At 35.9% G+C, this 21,786-nt stretch overlaps 1 pseudogene; it reads left to right on the top strand.

Moving 5' to 3' along the window:
• The first annotated feature begins 3,406 nt into the window (after positions 1-3,406).
• The window catches only part of LOC123000736 (60S ribosomal protein L28-like), a 33,724-nt pseudogene continuing 15,344 nt past the window's right edge, over positions 3,407-21,786 (top strand).

Consider the following 21,786-nt stretch of genomic DNA (forward strand, 5'->3'; position numbering starts at 1 on the left):
ATAACAATGTATAGAGTATAGATAATATAGATAGTATAGATTATAGGGTAAATCGATTATACAGTAAAGAGTATATAAAGTGCACAGCATGTACAGTAGAAAGGATAATATTATATACTACTCTCCATGTGTTCACAAATAGATTTATGTATATATCACTTTCCACACATTCACAGAAAGTATGTTTTCTGAAAGTATAAGAATATTGAATTTTCACAAGTCACAAAATAACAGAACTTCCAAGGTGTTCTAAAATTAGGTAGAAAATAGTTACTTATAAGAAAACATCCAGAATGCATCATTAACTCTCTGAATGTGTAAATAAATCTGACATTTGCTACAAGCTAATGAGATACATGGTTGCTGTCTAACTTGTCAAGCATTCTTTTTTTGAAATCTTAAAAAGAGAAGCCTTCTAAATCTGAGTCATTAAGGTGAGACTCAGTCAAAACATACCAAAAATCAGAATCACATTCCTGTCCTCTAAGAGTATTTCAGAGGGAAAAGCAAGGACTCCACTGTTGGCTAGATTTGATTTCAAAGCCTCATCCTGTAAATTACTGGCTGCCTCTTAAGCAGTTTACTCCATTTCCTGGAGCCCTGTGCACGGTAGGAACTTAAAAGTCAGAACCAACTATAGTTTGGGGTTAGCTATTGGCAACGCTGTAAATGTACTTGCCCTTTCTGCTTCCCCCTGCATTTTCCCATTTATTTTGACTGCTGTCTTCCTTCCGAATGCAAAACCCAGTGTCCCAATCATCAGTTTAGATTTAGACCGCTTGTGTCCTAATGCCTGATAAAGCAGTTTGGTCTATACTCCATACAACCAAAGTGGATGGATTCTGGATTCAACTCCATCTCAGATCTGTGCCTTTAAGGAAATATACTTGAATTTTGGTATGTGCACAGAAAACCATGCTGTTTGCACTACTTCGATCCAGAAGGTTGGGTTGAAGGGAAGAATATATATAAAGCACGGATGGAAGAACACAAACTGTTATTGTCGCTTATGTGTCCAAAGGAATATTCGCAGAAAAATAATTCGACAATGACATTATAAAATTGCTGTTCGCAAACACTGATTTATAAAGAGCAGTCTTTGGCTTTGTTGATCATTCCCATTATGTATTTGTTTTCTATTTCAGCTACTTTCAGTAATTTACTTACAGTTTCCTTCTTTAGGTATAGTTTATCTTTTTCTAGCTATTTAAATCAGATTTCTATTTCATGAATATATTAGCCTATTTGTTTTTCAAATGTAATCACTTAAGTGCAATAAATTGTCCTTTTTTATAGAGGCTTTTAAAAGTATAAATATTTGTCTAAGTACCATTTGGGCTGCATCCCATAATCTACAACAGTAGTATTTGCATTATTATTCAGTATTAAGTAATCCTGCATTTTCATTGATATGAAAATATTATGTACTAAGATTTATTTCTCCCATGATATTTTTCATTTCCATGTTATTCTATTTTTTTCTGCATGCAGATTACATGTTCATTACATGATTTTCTTGGCATCATGGAAACTATATCCTCTATTTCTACCTTTTATGTGGCTATTATTGAAATTATCAAATCCATTTCACTAAAAGTTTAAGTGAATAAATTTCTCCACCTTCTCTTCAAACAATTTGATGTCCTCATAATACTGCATCTAAGAATGTCCCTCTCCTGTCTCTTACTAACGGATATTATCGTCTACTCTTCTGATTTTAATCTTCTAGTTATCACTAATGGGAACATTCCAGTTTTATAGTGTCAACATGGGTTTAGATTTACCCACATACTTACAGATTGTTTTTGGTCACAGACGACACATTTTCAATCCTTTTTGTGGGTAATTTTCTTTCTTTGTGAATTACATATAAAAATATATTAGAAAGAATTAATGGATGGCACAGTCACTATGTTTTTGTATATATGTATGTATATATATACATATATATATAGGGAAAAAATGATCTTATTTTGGTTTCATTCTGGAGTGAGAATAAAGATAATTAACTCATGTTGTGTCCAATCTAGATTGAATTCTGTGCCTATAATACTTTAAATTTGCATAAAGCTAATTGGGCATCATAAATTTATATACTTCCTTACATCTAAGTTTAGTATAATTTGCAACCTGAAACTACTTTTAACCATAGTTTAAAAAAAAGAGCTGTGCATTTTCACAGTAGCTTGTTTCATGGCCCTTGTGCTGTAGAGAATAGCTTGATGAACTGACAAAGTACGGAAGACAGTGACTACATGGTTTGCAATGATTGTTGTAGGATTTATATTTAACATTTGTCAATGGCAATAGAGGGTATTTAGCTTTAAGAATGCAAATGAAAGACATAGATTTGAGGGAGGTGTAAAGGAAACAATGTAGCTTCTTACATTATAGACTTAGCATCCGCTTCCCTTTTGCCACTTAACTCAGTTTTAGAAGTTGCAGGAGTAATTGGCCTGCTTCAGAAGTTGTGAATAATCAGCTACATTGATTTTAATGTATTAATAATTTAATAATAAAAATACATGCTTTAAAAAATGTGTCTAAGGAAATATAAGAAGGGTTCCATCTGAGTGTGGCATTATCAAGTCCAGATTCTTCACTCAGCATTCATGAGCTGTTTCAAATGAGCCTTTGGGGTCAGTCAAGATTACCTAATAGAAGCAAAATGTTCATAGCTTTGTTTATAGATGAGATGGTACTTTGACTTTGTTTATTTTTTTAAATAATCCTCTAGATAATGGTCCTACTTCAATATTTTTGCCAATGATATCTTTACAACTTAACCCACAATTTTCGCAATGTTGAACTGCTGTTTTGGTGATCATAATAATTTTCCTTTAAGTTACTTAATCGCTCAATATGGATTTCTATTAGTGAATTTATTCTCAAACTTTACTTCCAGCCACCACTGGATATACTAGGAGGCAATTTAAAGGCTTAAAATCCAATTTTGACTTCAACTCTCTGAGAGTCAATTCATTCATTACTAATAATAAAATGACTACTCTCTAAAGCTAAATACTTCAGCGAACATATACGAAGGGTTGGGCACACAGTAGATCAAGAGAGAAGTCCCCCGTTATCTGCAGCGGATATATTCCATGACCCCCAGGAGATGCCTGAGTACTGTATATACTATAAATTTTTTCCTACATACACATACCTATGATAAAGTTTAATCTATAAATTAAGCTCAATAAAATATTAAGAACAGTAAGTTATAGTAAAATAGGACAATTATAATAATAACTTGAAATAAAAATTATGTGAATGTCGTCTGTCTCTCTTGTACTGTATTCACTCTTCTTGTAAGGTTGTGAGATGATGCAATGCCTACATACTGAGATAAAGTGAGGTGAATGATGTAGGCATCGTGACCTAGAATTAGGTTACTATTGACCTGATGATTCATCAGAAGGAGGATTATCTGCTTCTGGATCACAGTTATCTGCAGGTAACCAAAACTGTGGAAAGCAAAGCCATGGGTAAGAAGGGAGTATTGTATGTTACATTTGTTCACATTCCCCTGCCTTTGTACTCCTGAATTTACATTTATTATTTTACTTGTAGGCCTAAATTCTTGGGATACCAGCAAACCTCTAAGATGTCTTGTGGCAGGTAGGTTTCTGCCTAGGATAATATTTGTGAGAAGAGGGGTGCCTGACTGGCTTACTTGTGACTATTGCTCTTGGGGTTGTGAGTTTGAGCCCCACGTTGGGGGTAGAATTTATTTTAAAAAATATTGTTAATATTGTCAAGCTTGTTAAATGCTTGAACGTGTTTTGATTATTTAATCGAATTGCAAACGTTGACCCTCTTTGAGAAAGAAGACTCACTGATCTCGAGGAGCACACAACACAGTGAAGACAGGGGATGAGTGCTCCATACATTGTGTAATCCAGATAATAAAGTATGGTAAAGTCCCAGGCAGGCCTAATCACTAGGCTCTAAGAAAATCATGGGTGCTTCCAGGAAGGCTCTTCATATAGAGTAAATTATAGGAAATCATTATACTAAATGGTAGACTTGCTTCTGTGGCTAGAAACTGAGAAGGGAGATTCAGCAATTCTGTTGTACAGCTTTTTCTATTCCTTATTTGTTCCAAGAAATGAGCATATAATTTGGTGTTGTAGCAAGCACGTGTCTACACGATCCTTTAGTGCATGATAGCTTCTTATGCCAACAAACAAATAAACCAATGAAACAAACAAATAAAGAACACACAAAAACCCCAACCTTGCTATTCTTTGGTCAAGAAACTGAATATGAGTGAATGGGGAGAAGAAACTTTTGACTCTTCGGTTTTCGCCTCCCTGTCCCCAGGCTTGGACAAAGTAATTAGAACAATTTTACTCTGAGGCTCCATCTTAGAGCAAGGCTTAAGATTGTTGAGAGAAATCCAATCTTGTTAGAGAATGGAAAAAAATCATACTTCGACTTTAAAGTGTGAATCAATAATGACAGCGAAGGTATCTGGAGAGAGGAGAGGACAGAAAATGTGAGCCACTGACTAGGGAAAGGACAGGAAAAGAAGAGTCTGGAGCCCGAGGTGGCAATTTTATGCAATATGAAATTGTGCTGGCCCTTAATTCAGAGTCTAGGGGAAATAACCAAGCTTCCTAAAATGTGCTTTAAGGCTCATATATTCCAGGAATAGCATATAAAAAGAGTCTGCAAGACAGAACTTCAATTCTAGTCTTGCAGCATCCATGAGAAAGCTGGATATCATGTGGCGTTAGCCTCTCTGTCATCTTCATCTTTTCTCCTCCTCCTCCTCTTTTTTCTTCTACTCTTCCTTCTCCCTTTTTTTCTTCTTCAGTGACGCTCACAACACTAGCCTCTGGAGGGACCCTGTGCCGAGCACACGGCGCTAAATGTACTTAGTCTCCGTGATTGCACTTGAAGTGTCTCATCTAAAACAAGGGATTGGGGAGAAATGAAAAATTAGGTTAATCAACTTGCTGAGATAAATGGTAGTTAACAATCAGATCAAACAATGAGAACCAAATCCGACGCCTGGCAGGCTCATAAAGTGTTAAACATACAAAGAGGAGGATTTTAATCTGGTGTGAGAGATGCATCCAAATGTTTTATTTTTACCTTTGAAAATGCTGTGCTGCTTCAGGTAATTCAGTAAAATCCAAATGGAAATTCTTTCAAGAAAAGTAAATACAACTTCTTTTATCAGGTGCCAATTTTCTGTTTAACGATAAGCAAAATGGAAGGCGTCTGTTTTAAAACTCTTGGCATAGGAAAATAATCCCTTCTCTTTTTTTTAACAAAAAAAAATTAGACTTTATTCACCTACAGGTAGGAGTCAATTTTTAGCATATTATAATAAAATAGATTTTCAAGAATAAATTAGGTTATTAATTTGTCCAACAAAAGAAAAAAAATTCCATTTAAAGCTTATCCCATTCAGGTTGAATGTATACTGACTTGCAATAGATTATACGCTGAGATAACATGACGTTTCAGATCGTCAAATCACACACAAGAATCTGAGATCTTACACAATACTGTAACTATAATTTCAAAGACAGGAGTAGTCGTGAGGCACCAGGTTCAGCAGCAGTATATCTGGACTACAGACCTAGTTTCCCATTTTCATACTTACCTCATTAGGAAATACTGAGTTCCATATATAATATATCCGTTTTCTAGGTGATACACGCCATCATTGATTACAGAATCTGGAGAGCTACAGTAGCTCTTTTCATAATGAGGCATATTCAATTTATATGTCAGTAGTTTCTGTGGCAAAATCCAGGGAGCTATACACAGCCCTCATCTATGGATTATAGGTTTGCATGTCATTCATTAGCGATAGAAGCCAAACCGGGCACATTCTGTTAGGAAACACCATTGATGCATTTGTTAAATTTACCTGTCATTAGCATATTTTCAAAGAGATTTGACCAGAATGAGTTGTAGATCTCTGGGTAATTCTTTTCTTCTCAATACACCCTCTGACTTCTGTCAATATACCCTTGACACAGGGGCGCCTGGGTGGCTCAGTTGGTTAAGTGTCTGCCTTCAGCTCAGGTCATGATCCCAGGGTCCTGGGATAAAGCCTGGTGTCATGCTTTCTGCTCAGTGGGCAGCCTGCTTCTTCTTCTCCCTCTGCTGCTCCCCTTGCATGTGCTCTCTCTCTCTGTCAGATAAATAAATAAAATCTTTAATATATATATCCTTTTATCTATCTATCTATCTATCTATCTATCTATCTATCTATCTATCTCCTTGACACATATGTCTCAGTTGTCTTTTTATAATTTGTCTTAAAACACTTTCTGCAATATTTCTTTCAAAAGAATAAGCCTCTTAACATCTGGATTCGAAGCATATAATGGGCATCAGGAATTATTACTACTAAGAATGGTGATAGTAGCTGTATTCTTTCTGAGGACTTTCACAGTTTATTTAAAGCTCAATTTCTTTGTTTTTATTTTTTGTCATCCAAAGTTGTTTGAACATTTGTAAGATTGTACTAGATTAGGTAACTTTTCTATAGTCACTTTTAATTTTTTTTGTGACCAATAATTCTCTATAGGTTTTATATTCATTAGAGGCTTCAAATGAGCTTCCAGAAATATTCTTTCATCCTATGAGTCATTTCTACATAAGTTTGATTTTCATTCAATTCTAAGCAATAAACTTATAACCCTTTTGTTACAATATATACATACTGCAGAATGATGAAAAGTATTATTTCATGCATTAATCTTCAATTAAAATTACAATATCATTCTTATTTTTTTCTAGCAGAAGTGACCTTTGGCCATTAACTACATATTTTTAGTGACTGGGTAGAAACTAGATGCCATTGATGAGTAATTCTACATTGTAACAGTTTGTGAACATGTCCATATTCCAGATGTCTAGAACATGCTTTATAAATGGTGACTTCATGTGATATAATATCGCTACTCATCAACTTTCACAATAACATGAAATTATTCCTTTCTCTGCCCGATTCCAACCAGCTGCTCCATAGAGAAGACAAACTCCCTTTTCAGTCTGTGTTGCCAGTGCCACTTGAGAATAAAGGTAAAGACCACACTGTCCAGGGATGTCCTTCACTGAGGGACCATAAATGACCACTTTTACCTCTTAGCAATTCTAACCTTTGAAAGCATTCTGTTCGACACTATTTAGAATAGCAATAGTCTTTCCTGGGTGAAGGTTTAAGCACACTTCTGGCATTATCAAAGGGTATGATGTTCCATTAGAGTAATCCCATTGGTTTATTTACTCATAGCCTATAGATGAGAACTTAACGGCAGCTGTAGTCAGACACTGGTAGTTAAGATCATGGAGGATGGCGGGGGCGGGGGGTAGTGAAGCTGTTTCTTTTTGTTGAATCATCCAGTGAAATTTTTAGTTGTAAATATCTCTGAGAGTTAGAAATTTTACTCTACTTGCAACAAACATATTTGCCATAATTTCATGGATTCCAGTAAAAGATAAGAGACTCCTTGGTCAGAGATAAAGGAAAGGTTATTGTTCACAGCAAAGGCAATAGCTTGAGCATCAGGAGTTTTGCTTTTATTCCTTGAGCCCCAGTTCCTACAGGGTGATGGAAGGACAGCCAGATGACACATGTCCTTGCAGAGGGGTTTGTTTTAGAGAAGAGAAATTCTGATCTCAGAGAATCAGAATATTTTATTATGAATATGATTATCCTTAACCTTTGCTCCAAACGGTTACATTATCTCCATCTCCAAGCCTATAAGCAAATATCTCCCTGGTTACTGAGGGAGATGCTATCTTCCAAAAGAGTCCACTATACGAATGTTCTTGAACGGGTTTTGCAGAACAGAAGGCAGCTGGTACCTTACTTGTAAAACATGCAGACGTGGGTAAGGTCTATGGAAAATTTTCTCTCCCAAACTTCACTTTTGTTGCTATACTGTCTTGCCTTCTGGAGAATTTTTCATTTTGTCGGCTGCTCTAATTTGTATGGCAGAGATGGAACAAAATCCATTCAGTTTGTCCATAAAGTATTTAATTAAGTCTACTACCAAAAGGTCTCCCAAAAGCATAAGGTCAACTTGCATTTTTTACTTCAATCATGCATTTCAGGGTCTCAGAGCAAACTACCCGAACAAATCTCCTTTTAGATCATATGGATTTACCTTAGAAAGCCAGATGCCTTTCTTCCTCTTTCTGTGTTGACCTTTCTGTGGACAGAAAGGCATTAATCCATGTATAGCAAGATGTATTAACAACCAGACAGACTCTGCCTTGGCTGATAGGGAGGAAGTCTAAGACCATTCTTTCATCCATAACAACCTTATAAACTAAGCTGAGTATGAGCTAAATGTCTCCCAGGGCCAAAGTGGTGTCATTTATCATTTCATTTAAAGTCAGAAGTAAAGGTCTACTTGGGTGACTTCTGTTGTAAAGATAGGGTGCACATCAGTAAATCAGTAATCTCTATAGGAAACTCTGCCAATTAACCAAGTGTAGCCTTTGTAAATATCTTTGTAATCATTTGTAGGCTACATAATCTATTAATGCTGTTTCTTTAAATAACTGAATCTCTCTTATAATCATACTTAAGAATAAGTCATCACGTTTCGGGGAAGGAAGGAAGTTAATACTTGGCTTCCACATGAGAGGTACAACCCAGGGTCACACATAGTACCCCTGGAAAGAAGCTATCATTTAAAATCGCTGGAGCTCCCCAAAAGGAACCTTTGTAAGTTTGGGTCACTGCTTATGACCATCTTCAACTCAGCCTTCTAGCTAGATGGTAAGCCTTAGAATCCTGGTTGGGTTCGAACAGATTCCAGTCTTTGTTTATTGTGAGTCTGCCTAAATGCTGTCGGTCCAACTTATTCTGTTTATTCACTCCACCAGTAGGTCCCATTCCTTCTGATTACCAAAAATCAATGTGATTTCCAATAAAGACACTCTTGCTAGTTAAATAAACAGCTTTTTGCCTTAACTAACAACAAAATATAAGGTTCAGACCACATATAGTAATGGGGGCAGCGAGGTTTGTGGTTGGCCCTATATTTGGTCCCATGGACAATAAAGCAATTTGCTTGTGTATGTTTTGATCCCTTTTACCAACTTTGCCTTATTAGAGATTTTTGACTATACTACTTTTACTTTACAAGGAAACTTTTTTGATATTCTTTCTCCCTGATTTAATACCTAACATCACACAAAATGCGATTAGTATCCCTGGCCTCAGAATTATCTGATGCCTTTACTCAATGGGAGCGATTTTGACCATGTCTAGTAACAAACTACCCATGCATGGTCTTTCAAATGGACTATAATTAGCTATATCAGCCAGCTTATAGTAAAAAAACTATCAAGTTAACATACTGGTGAGAAGACTGTTAAAAATAGTTTGTGGAAAAAAATAGTTACTATAACCATTTCCTTAATCAGAGCAGTGATCCTGGAATCAAGCCAAATATCTAACTTTTCAAAATTTGAAGACCATTTCACCCCAGCTACTCCCATTGGTTTTGTAGGCAAGACTGAATTTTGCTATACAATTCTCTAGTTATATATGAATCTTCCAATCTGTTGGTGGTCGTCCTGAACTTCTTCCCACTCTGCCATTGCATCTCGACTACTTGTGAGGTGAAGGCAAAGCAGGATAAGTTTGATACTGATTCCTGTGAATCAGGTTTGGCAATTTGACTATGTGTTATTTTCAGTTATCATTGTGTCCCAGATTTTCTTTCAGAAACATAAAACATGACAGCTAAAGCACTTTTGGGGGCAAGAAAAAAAAAAGGAATGGGAAAACAGAATGAGAACTTGATGCCAAGATGGCTTCCTTCCCATCTTTGGTAGAAAATAGCAAAAGGTATGGAGCAAATTATGAGTGACAAATCTTATCAATAGAAATTGGAAGAAATAGATACAAGAAAACTTCTAAGTAGATGTATATGCAACACATAACAAAAGGGAGATTCGTGAAAAATTATTTTCTCTGGTTGCTCTTGGTAGAACTGGTAAAAATTAGATCCCTAAAAAAAGAGACGAGAGTAGTAGAAGAAAAGCATATGTTATATTCACCTAAGCAGATGTTATATTTACTCCAAAAGTTACTCCATTATGACCACTGATTATTTTTTTAAAGTGCTCAGGTAGTTGAGGACCAAAGACATGTGCCCCCTGAATCTTGAGTGCACTCTATTAAATAGTTAAGACATTTCAGAGGAGTACTCGCAAAAGCCTGGTGAACAATCATTAACATAGATTCTTAGGATTAATGATCATGAGAAACCATCGATAATTCTAGATACTACTCAATTAATTAGATTATTTGACTTGAGATCTGACCTCCAAGTAGCTACAATTTTTTTGGGAACAGATACTTTCTGGTGGAATGATAACTGATGGGCTATATTGAGGAAATAGAGGGATTTGGCAAACTTAGTTTTAGACGGTAGCAGCTACACACACTTGTAATCTCACAAATGAAGTGTACCTGATGTCCCAAGACTGCCTTTGAGATGGTCACATGGACATATTTCATTCCGTGTAATTGATGGAGACTGCTATAAATGCTGTGATAAGGCCTCCCAAGTCTGCGGATATTTATGTATCTTTGTTATAGGAATGACATTTTTAGGAAGTAGTAACTGACCTAACTGACCCTGCTACTACCATGGGGCTGACAGATAGAAACAAGATTCATGGAATTTGAAGAAAGGGGTGAAAAAAAGGAAATGGGCGGGATTTCTACTGAGGACTTGCAAGTCTACTACCAAAATTTATAGGATGGAGTGGCTACACTGGCACCATGCCCACATTTTAAAATATCAAGACAACTTTTGGGGGTGCCTGGGTGGCTCATTTAAGTGGCTGACTCTTGATCTCAGCTCAGGTCTTGATCTCAAGGTCGTGAGTTCAAGCCCCACATTGGGCTTCGTGCTGGGAGTGGAGCCTACTTAAAATAAGTAAATAAATGTCAAGACAACTTTTTAAAAATCTATCATAATCTAGAGAAACCCAAATCAAATTAAGAGAATCATGATTTGGAACAGAATTATGTTAACAGTGGCTGAATTTATCCCCCCACTTAAAATCACAGTATCTGAAACAAATTGACAGAGGAGTCAAAATCCATTCTTCCAACCCTAATGGGACATCATAAGCTAAATTCAAAGGTTTAGGTCAAATAACCTTACAAAACTTGGAGCAGGTGTTATGCACAACTACTTAGGTTTGCTAAATATTGGAGCTCAATATACAGTAAGATCTATTTGTGGGTGACAGAGATGGTGTGAGTTTGAAACTGGAAGTTTACGCAGTTACAGAGTTAAAGAGGTTTAAGAGTAGGTAAAGTTTTTAATTACAAAATGTGACTAGAGATATTGGTCTGTAGGCCCATTGGCTTTATCTAATTTTATAGATTTTATTTATTTATTTATTTGAGAGAGAGAGAGAACACAAACAGGGGGAGTGGCAGAGGGAGAGGGAGAAGCAGACTCCCACAGAGCAGGAACCTCACGTGGGGCTCAATCCCAGGACCCTGGGATCATGACCTAAGTCGGAGGCAGAAGCTTAACTGAATGAGCCACCCAGGTGCTCTGCCTTTATCTGATTTCATAACTGCAGTGGATATTATGTAAAACTGGATCAGTGATGTCCCAGTCATTTTCATGGAGATTATTGACCAAATCTGCTCACCACCTAGTTCCAATTGGCCATGCTCTTAGGAATCTTTCCAATTGTTCAAGTCATCTACAATAACAATGACTAAACAATACAGAATTACAGGAAAGAAAAGACTTTTCATTATTAGAAGTATTCTTGTGTTCTAAGATCTCTAGTAAGTACCATCTATAAATGTTTCTTTTTTAAATTTGGATGTTTTCTTCAGGAAGAATTTTTTTTAAATTACAGAATTCCTGCATTTGTATAGATGGATTATTTATGTTGGAGTAAAGGGCAGTTGATGTTACATCTTTGTATGTGATATAGTCTAATCACGGAGAAGACTCCAATTTAATAACACAAATTCTGTGCATATTAACTAAAGACGTGGAGGACAGTTAATTTCTTAGCATCATGCCATAGCAGTTTTAGCAGTTTACTTATCAATAAGGTAAATATATATATATATATATATGTTTTCTCATTTACTATTTACAACTATGTTAAGAGCTGTTGTCATTACTCTTAAAATTCAAAGGAAGAAATTGATCTCATGAGGTAAATTGACCTTATAAGGTAAATCTTACACGAATTTTTAGAGTAGAGGCAGGAATCAAAATTTTCTGGCCCATGATCTTTTTATGGCATGATGCTAAGAAATAAAGACAAGAAATGAATCAAATAGGGGCGCTTGTGTGGCTCAGTCGTTAAGCGTCTGCCTTCGGCTCAGGGTGTGATCCTGGAGTTCTGGGATGGAGCCCCGAGTCGGACTCCTCCGCTGGGAGCCTGCTTTCCTCTCCCACTCCCCCTGCTTGTGTTCCCTCTCTCCCTGGCCGGCTCTCTCTCTGTCAAAAAATAAATAAAATCTTAAAAAAATAAAAAAGAAATGAGTCAAATAGGTTAGAAGAATTAACATACCAAAACCATTTAAAAATTTAAATTTTATACATTGGAAACAAGGCATCCCTTAAACTTCAAACTGATTGTAATCTGGAAATGTTCAAATGTTACCATAGATAAACAACCCATATTTTTCACAATTATTCAGAAAACAAAATTTCATAGTATATGTGATTTGAAGATTTTAAATGATAAAAATAGCAATTACCATAACTATTCTCTCTGAAATTGAGGTGACACTGCAAGGATTACACTAACAACACGTAATTTTGTATGGTCAGTGAGATATATTTGTGTATTTTATATGCCCACAACTTTCTGACATACTTAGCTCATTTTGAAACTGCCATCTAAACTCATATGGATGTGAAAAATGTTTGATCAGTATTTTATTTCCTCTGGCCATATAAAACTTTTAAAATGAAGGAGTGGTAACCATTGTGATTCCACACTGCATTCGGAAATCTCATATTTTTAAAAGAAGATGCCAAATTACTCTGTAAGATCCATTTTCATTTATTCATGATTACAGGACCTCCTTCTGTTCTGAAATTCCTAGGGCTGGTATAGCATAAGCATAAGTGGAAAAGGAATATACATCTCTTATGGATGGAAAGAATCATTTATGGATCTTTTGTTGGTATACAGATCCAACATCCTCCAGGGAGAGTCACAAATCCCGATAATGTCCCTCTGTGTACAATTTTGCATTTGATGTTCAGATTTAACTGACAGATGTGTAAAATCACAAATAATTGAATGACTCCCTACTGACTTCACAGCTGTATTATAGAGGCTGGAGAACGTGAATTACTGCAGGGACGGTCAGCAAGAAGCCACACAACATTGCCCATATCCATGAGTAAGACACTCATTTGTAAATATGAGCTTGGATTTATGCATATAAAACAACTTTTTTTTCATGAAATGTAATTTTAAGATATAATCTTTAGTTTAGAAAACTGGTCATAAAATTTTTAGTGGTTATGTTACGACTATTATGGAATTGAACTAACAGCATCAAATTAACATAAATATGCTTTTTTCATTGCTTTCAGATTTTATTCTCTTAATTGCTTATGTTTTTTTATAATACTCCACATATTCATTTTGAAATTAAATGGTGTATGACTTTTGTTTGAATTATACTAATAATTCATTTTGTGTATGTTTTTAAATTCCTATTTATTCAAAACTGCAAATCACCAATAACTGAAATTAAATCAGAATTAAATTTGGTTGAAAACTTTCCGAATTTTGCCTGATAACTTAAGTGAACGTTGGAAATTTTGCATACCAGTTTCTCTTCCTAGTCTCTGTATTTTGTATCTGAAGGTTGCAGATGGGTTCCTTTCCTATTGTGCTTATCATTTGGGGAGAAGTAGGGAACATGACACTGTTTCTCTTACTACCTCATGAGGCAAGCTAAGTAGTGTTAGTTTTTTGCTTTAACAATAGTATTTTGTATACATGAATAAAAACATGATCCAAAGAATATCATGTTTATCAATTTGATTAGCTAGTCCATAAAAAGGGAGACAAAGGAGTTAAAAAGAAAGACGAAACAGATTTTTCCTGCTCCGAGAAATGTCCCAAGAAGGCAGAAGGTCTTAGCTTTATAGCTCAAGGAAAGAATATGGAGATGGCCATAAAGAGGTTCCTGCTAATCTCCCTCAACCTATTGCTCTGTGAAACTATGTGGTCTGTAAACAGTGGTGGAGACTGATAGTTGCCTACCCTAAGTTATTTTCTCTCTCTTTTCCTTAATAACACACCTCATTTTTATTTTTATTTAATTAAAAAAAGATTTATTTATCTATTTTAGAGAGAAAGAGAATGTGCGTGTGCACGCAAGCAGGGGGAGGGACAGAGAGAGAATCCTCAAGCCGACTCCATGCTGAGTGAGGAGCCCAACATGGGGCTTGATCACAGGGCCCTGAGATCATGACCTGAGCTGAAACCAGAAGTTGGCTCCTTAACTGACTGAGCCACCCAGCTGGTGGCTGGAGGTCGCCCCTACACTTCTTCTTTAAAAGGGTAAATGACTACTTGTTGCGTAGATAAGATTTTCTAGCCTTCTTCTCTTGAAGGTGTGACCAAGCTCTAGTCAAAGAGATGGATGGAAGTGTCATGTGCTCATTAAAAATATTTGGTGTCACTCATGACCCGCTGCTCCTTTCCTTTCTCCACCTATTTCCTGGTATGCAGATGAAATCATAGAATCCCCAGCAGCCATCCTAGATCATGATAATCAAGCTCGGAGATGTCAAGTCAGGATGATGAACTGGAAGGAACTGGTGTTCTTGAGTGCTGAGGAACTACAATCTCAGCCTCATTCTGCCAATTTCTACCCTTCAATTACATGAGAGAAAAATAGCTTCTATTTTGTTAAAACTTATTTTGGACTTCACTATTTCTTGCATCCAAGTTTAGTACTAATGAAGTCAACATCAAAGCCTGCAGTCATCTCTTGGGAAAGCAACATATTAAAGGAGCCCTACTCTCACCTTCATAAAATTGTTAACTGTGGCCAAAAAAAAAAGAAAAAAAAATGCTCTGGGGACTGGTTGTGCAAACTTCATTTTGCCCTCAAAATGGTCTTAAGATGGTCATAATAGAATCTACTTAAAACCAAGAATGCACAACTATACCAGAGGGGGCTGCAAAATGACCAGCATGAACCATATAAAATATCCTGAAACAATGTAAGCAACATAAAAATATGCCAAATATAAATACAGAGTACTCTGCTTTAAATCCCACAAAAAATTGAAGTACAAATGTCTGCCCTTGTTAAATTTTTAATCCTGGTTTGACTGAGATTGATTCCAAGTTTCTTTTGCAATAGTTGCATTTACATTTAGCTCTTAAGAAAGGGAAGTAACTTCATTACTATATCCAAATATGAACTAATGCATTCCCATTTTGATTATTTGTTGCAACACTTTTAATGCAATTGAAAACATACCAACTATCACTGCATTAACAATATAAAACAAATTAGAAAATCCCAAGATTTTTTAATGTTTTTAATCCATATGATAATTGTTAAAAAAAAAAACTCCTATACCATGCAAGTAATTGAGTTCATTCTCCGCTCTTATTATTAGTCAGCCAGACACTTAGCATAGCCTTAATGTTCTCCTCAAGGAAAGAGAGCAGAAAACAAAGGAAAGAAAACAGAACATCTCAAGTTCAGCCTTGCCGGTATGCAAAATAGTCTATGTAGGTAACCAGAAATGAAAAGTGATGCTATTAATAATAATTAAATAATTACACTTGGGACACCTCGGATTTATGGTCACTCTAAAAGGTACCTGCCCTCTGAAACAAACCTGTGAAATTAAACTCAATCACTCACTCATTCATTGAATAATGATTTTAATGCCAACTGTATGCTTCAAATAGCTCTAGGTCCAGGGATAAAATGATGATCAAGCCGGGCAAGGTAAATACGCTTAGCAATTTTTCATTATTGTGGGAAGGAAAGAAATGATATGCAACTATTAAAAATAATTTTAGATAATGGTCAGATGCACTAACAAACTAATACACATTTACATTGATAGAATGAACGTGGAAAGATAGACAGGAAAAGTGCCATTTAAGCTAAAGTCTTCATGATGAGAAGGGGCCATTGAAATGGAAGTGCCACAAAAGATTAAACTAGTTACACAGCACAGAAAATGCAAATTTATTAAAACAGGGATGAGTTTTCTCTGTTCAAAGAATAGACAAAACTGGGAAAAAATTAACAAATTCAGAGAAATCTACTAAGGTGAGTTTACTGTGGGCTTTCTGTTTACAATAGCAAATTAAATATATTGACTACTTTCCTATTTACTCTCAAAGTAAATTGCAATCCAGTAAGCACATGGAAAAACGGACAAGTTCATAAAAGCCCTGGACACAAAGGGTATCATCAGCTGGCCAAAGATGTTGATTAATGTATAAATGACAGAAATTAGGTGTTTTCATGCTGAGAGCCCACAGCAGAAATTGACATTGTTTCCAGAATAGCCCATGTAGTTTCTGAAATCAAAGTTCCTAGGTAGGAAAGGTAGAATTTTGGTAGAGAGCAAATATCAGGCACATCTCCCTGAGTCAATAACTGAAAGACACTAACAATATAGACAAAGGATTCAAGTTCTTTAAAGTATTCGGTTATTATACACAGTGAAAATCCCAATCAAGGCGCAAGCTACCTGGGCTTCAATGGCTCCTTTCGGATATTAAGCCACGTAATCAGGGTAGTGGTCTCTGACACTCTTTCCAAAAAAAATTTTTTTAGCACTTTCACTAAAATACACACACACGCACGTGCGCGCACACACACACACACACACACACACACACACAACTGCTCTTTGACTCTCCAGTAGACTCCCTCTGGCTATGTGCCTGACCAGCAGACGTGCTAATGATACCAGTCGATGACGGAGGGATAACAGAGAAGATGAACTGGAGCTCAGTATCCTAGGTATGTCATTTACCTGAAGATTCATGCTTGAAGCCTAATTGTCAACAGTGTATGTTGCAGACATTCATAAGATAATAATTTTTAAAAACTATACAAAATAGCTGTGATATATTTTATACATCTGTATTACCAGCCAGTCACAGAGATTTCCAGCACAGTTATTTACCCCAAGGCTAAGTTTTTTACAAAAAAAACTCTTGTATCTGAATATTGATAAAAGTCTTTTTTGCTTTTGTAACTGTTTATATTCTATCTATCTATCTATCTATCTATCTATCTATCTATCTATCTTACCCTATCTATGTATCTAAAGGAAAATATTGATGTTTATCTGTCTTTGTCATTATGGAGATGTGAACGAGGGGGGCAAATATCTATCCTTCCCTTGGACCGGTTGATTTTTGTCCCAACTGAGATTCCAGAAAACAAGTTCATGTTTTAAATGTGTATTTAAAACACTTTAAGGGATATAGGGATTGACATTGCAAGCAAGTGATAGAAATCAAGATGATTAGACAAACCTGAGAAAGGAAAAGTTGATCTTTTAGAAGCGAAAAATGATTGTGGAAAGTGTAATTCAATGAATAAGGTAAACCGCAGATTACTCAAAGCTGGAAAACCAGTTACATGGATATAGACATCAACAAATCATCTGGAACACAGCACATGGAGTGAGAAGATACAAAAAAAGTAAAAAGAACTTAAGAGACATAGCAGAGAGACAATGATGGGTGTCTAGTCTGACGTTGGAGATCTCCTCTGGAGGGTGGTCTTTTGTTGAGCATCCACAGGGCCATTCTATCTTTGCATATTACATCTTTCCATTCTCTTTGTTCTTTCTTTCAGGCTACAGATCAAACTGAGAGGAAGAGTACGTATTTGGTCAAAGTCAAATTTGAAATTACATTTGAAATTTGAAATTACAAAAATGCCAACTAGTAGTAGCAAGAAACATCCTTGAGGTGATGAAAAGCATCTACAATAACACTGCAATAAACCACATTTCCTCTAGAATTAGGAATGGCATAAAGATGCCTATGGTACCTGCCTCTATATAACACTATGCTGAGGCCCTAGCCAGAAGATAAGAATAAGGAAAGAATATAGAGATTGGAAAGACACACGAACTCTCATTAATTTTGCAGTTCTATTATTTTCTGCTAGTGAAGCCAAAGAAATCTAATAAAAAGTAGGGATAAGATAATTTAGCAAGTTTTGGGGTATAAAATCAACATAGTAAAGATAATTACATTCTTAGACAAGAACTATAAACAGAAAATATGAAAAGATATCATTTAGAAAAAAATCCATCTGTTAAATAAATAAATGAATCTACCATTTGGATATAAATACATAGAGATCTAAATAAATTGAGCTATATACCATGTTCATGGGTAGTAAGACTTGGTATAATAAACAGGTATGTTCTTAAGGAAAAAAACTATAAATTCAGCTTATTCCAAAATATATATGCATTGCAATGGACCAAATAAAAGGCATTATCGAAAGGAAGAACAAGGTCGTACAATATATCCTATTAAATATCAAAATACATCCCAATTACAAATTACAAAATGTATCAGTTCAGAGAAGGTGGCATAAATAGTTCCAGGGATGCAAATTAGCAATGTAAAACAATAGAGGCAAATACATGCGTATTACATTAGATGAGCTACTTAACAGTGAGATTGGGTCAATTATTTATCTTTATATAAAAATAAAAGAGACCTTTACCTTATCTCATACAAGGCTATCAATTCTACATGGATTAGTAATCTATGGATTAAAGTTAATTTAAGTGTATTATTTAGGAATAATTAGGGAACCAGAACCAGAGCGAGTGATACAGAAAAAAAAGATTTTTATTATTATTATTTTATTTATTTATTGTTTATTCATTATTTATTTATTTTTTATTATTTTAAGATTATTTTAAAGATAAGATCTTACCTATTTTGCTAAAGCAAAGGAAGTAAAGGCTCAAAAAAGAGCTATTAGAAGATAAGAGAAATGCTAGGACCCGGGGACTGCACAATGGTGCTGGTGAAGCCTGCAGAAGGTTGTTACCTTATCTCTGGTGGGTGGACGTGGAGTTCCTCTAGGACGGCTGCTGGTCAAGCAGAAAAGATGTGTGTGGTTCTGGGCCAGCGGGTCAGAATCCCAGGACAGCTTACTACAAAACGGTTGTTGGGCTCCAACTCCGGACTTCGTGATTCAGTAAGTCTGTAGTGGGAGAATGTGCATTTCTAAGAATTTCCAGATGATGCTGATCCTGTTGGCATGGGGTCACTTTTTGAGAGAAACTGCGCTAGACCAAGGCGAGCAAACCCAGCAGCACGAGCAGCACTAGGAGCTTGTTAGAACTGCAGAGTCTCAAGTTCAATCCACATCTACTGGATTCAGAAGCCATGTTTTTTTGTTATTTATAAACACACTTAAAAAAATACCTTTTTGTTTTAGAATAGTTTCAGACTTACAGAAAAATTGTGAGAATTGTAGTGTTCCCAAATATCTCACACCTGTTTCCCCTATTATTAACATCCAAACATTAGTATGTTTGTTACAGTTAATGAATCAATATTGATACTTAGCAATATTGATATTTCATTATTAACTGAAGTCCTTACTTTATTCAGATTTCCTTGCATTGTCCCCGATATTCTTTTCCTGTCCCAGAGTCCCATCCAGGATATCATAGTGTATTGAGTTGCCATGTCTCTTAGGCTATTCTTGGCTGTGACAGTTTATAGGACTCATGTTCTGATGACTTAGTGGTTTTGAGCAGGCCTGGTGGGATATTTTGTAGTATGTCCCTGACTTGGGATTTACTTGATGTTTAACTCCTGAGTAAAGTGGGGATGGGGGGAAAGGCCACAGAGATGAACTGACATCTTCTTCCCATCGTATCAAGAAGACATACTATCAGTAGGACTTATCACTGCTGATGTTAACTTTGACCACTGGGTTGAAATAGTATTTGTTAGGTTTCTTGACTTTAAAGTTATTCTTTTACCCTCCTTTTCAAATCTTCCTCTTTGGAATAAAGTCACTCTGTACAGTTCACACTTAATGAGTGAGGACTTAAGCTTTACCTTCTTGAGAGCAGAATGTCTGCATTTTTTGTTAACTCTTTTGTTAAATTTTTTGTTAACTCTTGCTTTCAGAGGTTGGAATTCTAGTGTTTATTTCTGTGTAGGCCTAGACAAAAGGTAGATGAATGGTTTATTTCTGTCTAGCAATTTTCATACACCTGATTACCAATGGTTCCACAAATTGTGCACAACTGTTATGTGTGAGTGCACACTTTAACGCATGTGGACTTTAGCTGTATTTGGCAAAAACAAAACAAAAACAAAACAAAAAACAAAACAAAAAAAACTTCAGATGGAACAGCTACCTGTTTGGAAATGAATCAATTGGAAGTTAATGATGCCTCCAAGTAATTTACTCTTTTAGCTGAATCTACAGTATCAGCAGCAGCCCAGATGATAAAAGCTAAAATTCATACAGTACAAAAGCATCAGCCAAGGCCCACCTGGACTGCACCTGCACAGCCAGCTGGGGTTTGTTCGCTCTCACAATTTGTGTCAAGATTTCCCAGCCATATAGCATGGGAATGATGCTATATGCTATTATGCTTCAAAAGATTAAGTGGATGGATTTTTGCATAGGTATAATTAATTTCAGTATGTGCTTTTGTTTTTACATTGACCCTATTTAAGATTTGTGACTAGCAAATATTAATGTGTTTCTACTCTCCAATCACTCCATGAAGTTTATTTCTAGTGGGTGTGCGAAATCATGTGGCTGATTGTTGTTGCATCAAAGATATGATATGGGACTCACACATATCTAATTTTCCATGAAAGATGAAGGATAATATGATACATAATATATGAAGAAAATCTAAATGGAAATGCTGTTTGTGGTTGTAACATTGATGTAAGTTGTTGTGATATAGGTGTTCAGAACATCATTCTTCGCCATTTACTAAGACTAAAAAAATTATAAAAAATAAAACTAAAAAAATAAAATAAAAAAGTTTGCCAACTGGTCTTTAAGGAAAAACAGGTGGCATTCCATTAAAATACTGATGTATCTTCATAACAGCAACGGTTAGAAGAGATTATTAATGGATGAGGTTGAAATGAAGAAATTGTCACATTAGAAAAAGTGTGGAGGTCCTTTAAAAAGTTAAAAATTGAGCTACCGTATGATCCAGCAATTGCACTACTGGGTATTTACCCCAAAGATACAGATGTAGTGAAGAGAAGGGCATATGCACCCCAATGTTCATAGCAGCATTGTCCACAATAGCGAAATCATGGAAGGAGCCGAGATGACCTTCAACGGATAACTGGATTAAGAAGATGTGGTCCGTATATACAATGGAATATTACTCAGCCATCAGAAAGAGTGATTACACAACATTTGCAGCAACATGGATGGGACTGGAGGAGATTATGTTAAGTGAAATAAGTCAAGCAGAGAAACACAGTTATCATATGGTTTCACTCATTTATGGAACATAAGAAATAGGAAGATCGGTAGGAGAAGGAAGGGAAGCATGAAGGGAGGTAAACAGAAGGGGGAATGAACCATGAGAGATTGTGGGCTCTGAGAAACAAACTGAGGGCTTCAGAGGGGAGGGGGGTGGGGGATTGGGATAGGCCGGTGATGGGTCTTAGGGAGGGCACGTATTGCATGGTGCACTGGGTGTTATACGCAAATAATGAATCGTGGAACATTACATCAAAAACTGAGGATAT

Source organism: Ursus arctos, unplaced genomic scaffold (genome assembly GCF_023065955.2).
Source record: "Ursus arctos isolate Adak ecotype North America unplaced genomic scaffold, UrsArc2.0 scaffold_10, whole genome shotgun sequence".
NCBI classification, from domain to species: domain Eukaryota; kingdom Metazoa; phylum Chordata; class Mammalia; order Carnivora; family Ursidae; genus Ursus; species Ursus arctos.